The sequence below is a fragment of the Limulus polyphemus genome, unplaced genomic scaffold (genome assembly GCF_000517525.1).
Source record: "Limulus polyphemus unplaced genomic scaffold, Limulus_polyphemus-2.1.2 Scaffold10136, whole genome shotgun sequence".
Classification (NCBI taxonomy): domain Eukaryota; kingdom Metazoa; phylum Arthropoda; class Merostomata; order Xiphosura; family Limulidae; genus Limulus; species Limulus polyphemus.
Window position 1 is genome coordinate 1 of NW_013675746.1, and position 2,120 is coordinate 2,120.

At 33.3% G+C, this 2,120-nt stretch overlaps 1 non-coding gene across 1 annotated transcript; it reads right to left on the reverse strand.

The window, feature by feature from the left end:
• Window positions 1-1,819: 1,819 nt before the first annotated feature.
• Trnaf-gaa lies at window positions 1,820-1,892 on the reverse strand. The gene has a single exon. It is a non-coding gene; the product is annotated as a tRNA-Phe (tRNA).
• Window positions 1,893-2,120: the final 228 nt, after the last annotated feature.

Genomic DNA, 2,120 nt, shown 5'->3' on the forward strand with positions numbered 1-2,120 from the left:
GATGTTTAGTAAAGCCTATTGAAATTAATGTTTAGTAAAGCCTATTGAAATTGATGTTTAGTAAAGCCTATTGAAATTAATGTTTAGTAAAGCCTATTGAAATGACTTCTTCTCCCGTTTCTTACAGGGTCATTAATCTATAAGCGAAGAACTGAAATATAAAAACTTTTTTATGTCTTATCTGAAACGGCTGAAGACTTCTGTCCGAATTTTGGTTACCTGTCAAGAAGGGATGAATTAAAAACTCACCCTGGGTTCTACTGCTTGGTGAAAAGAAGGTCGCCCATTAAACTAACCATAATCCTACTGTAAAAAAAAAAAAAAAGACAGTTGAAAGAGTCGGGGGAATACCACCAGCGTAAGGGGTGGGGGAACAGCGAAGTGGTGTAGAAGATTAATCCAACTTTGTATACTTCTATAACGTTGTGAGTGCTGTGATTTTTCTACAGGGACGCCCTCTTTCTTTCTTTTTTTCTTGCCAATAGAAGATTGAACTCTAAACGACCCCTTTTCTTTTCGTCATAACCATCGGGGACTTCACTTACTGCGTGGAGTTCACGGTAATTCAAGTAGTGCGGGATAGAAGAGAGAGTGTATAGAAAAAAAAAAGGTGTGGTGGGAAAAGGGGCAAGTAGACTATCGTGTGAGAAAATACATCATTCGCAGATGTAAGACGTTCCAAGGTGGAGGCTAGGCCTGAAATGTACAAGAAATACTGCACTTTAAAGCATTTCTAATTTAATTTACTAACATGTTCGATACAGGTTATAGACCCTTATATTAACTCAATACTTGCATACATTGTTAAGTATTTTCAACCCTATTACAAATAGCTTAGCCGTATTGCTTAATTGTTCCTTTTGCTATCGTATCTACTAATAAGAACCACTTGCATCGTTTGACGTAGTTCACAATTAGACCACTAGGTCTCACCTTTAACATTTGAAGGTGTACCACTCTCTTTAACTGTACAATTTCCTTTAAACTAGCCGTGGGACAGTTACAATGACTCTGTACAAAAACTTAGCGCATGGTTTCTACATGTTACGTGTAAAATAATATGAAATACCTTATGTTTATTATCTCCCTCCCCATCCATTTCGGGGTTTAGCCATAGCACTGAGCTTGCGGGTCTAAAACGGTAAAATTCAGGTTCGAACCCTACACAGGGTACTGATCAGAAAGCTTTGCCCAAACTATTATTACACGTAATAGTTTTAACTGGAATACTTGTAGCAGAGTAAGCTGGTAATTTATAAAACTGGTTTTTATAGCACACGTTTGTAAAATTTATATGTACTATAACAAAATGATAAGTTTGAGGAAATATAAATAATTTTGCTTCATTTCTTATGGAAAGATAGTTTCTACAGTTAAATTATTTGATATTAAGGTATTGTAATTATAACTGTGTCTGATAGTGTCAAAAACTGGGGCGATCAGAATATGCACACAAAATTTTAATAAAACATAAATCAAAACAAAATCCTCAACAGGTATTGGACGAAATATCAAACCAAAATTATAACTTATTAATTTTGCAGATTAGTCAGCCTTGAAACTGATATTTTTATAGCATTTAAAGAGAGAAAAAAATAAAAACCTTAAAAGTATTATTACATTATAACTACTTACATTATAACATTATTACTTTTTAGATTATCCTTTCAGCACCAGAAGCTGTAAAAATTATTTTGAGACAAATATATTAATTAAATAAAAGACCAATTAAAATTTTTATCATCTTTTAATTTACCCGTAAGTGAAAAAAAAACAAATACTCTCATAAAATGCACTTGATTAAAAATTAAATTTGTTCCGCCGAGACCCGGGATCGAACCAGGGACCTTTAGATCTTCAGTCTAACGCTCTCCCAACTGAGCTATCTCGGCGATAAAAGTTTGATCTTAACTAGTTATTTAAATTAAGTCTAAATAATTTTATATTATTTGTTGTTTTAGTGTATTGTGAAGTGAGAAACAACTTTTTTTTATCATTTTAATAGTGTCAGAGAAATAAAGACACGTCAATTATATTGTATGTTTCCAAAGTTTCATGCTCTCTTCCTATTGCTAAGTGTTACACGATACTGATATCACGGAAGAACCGATGTACGTGTG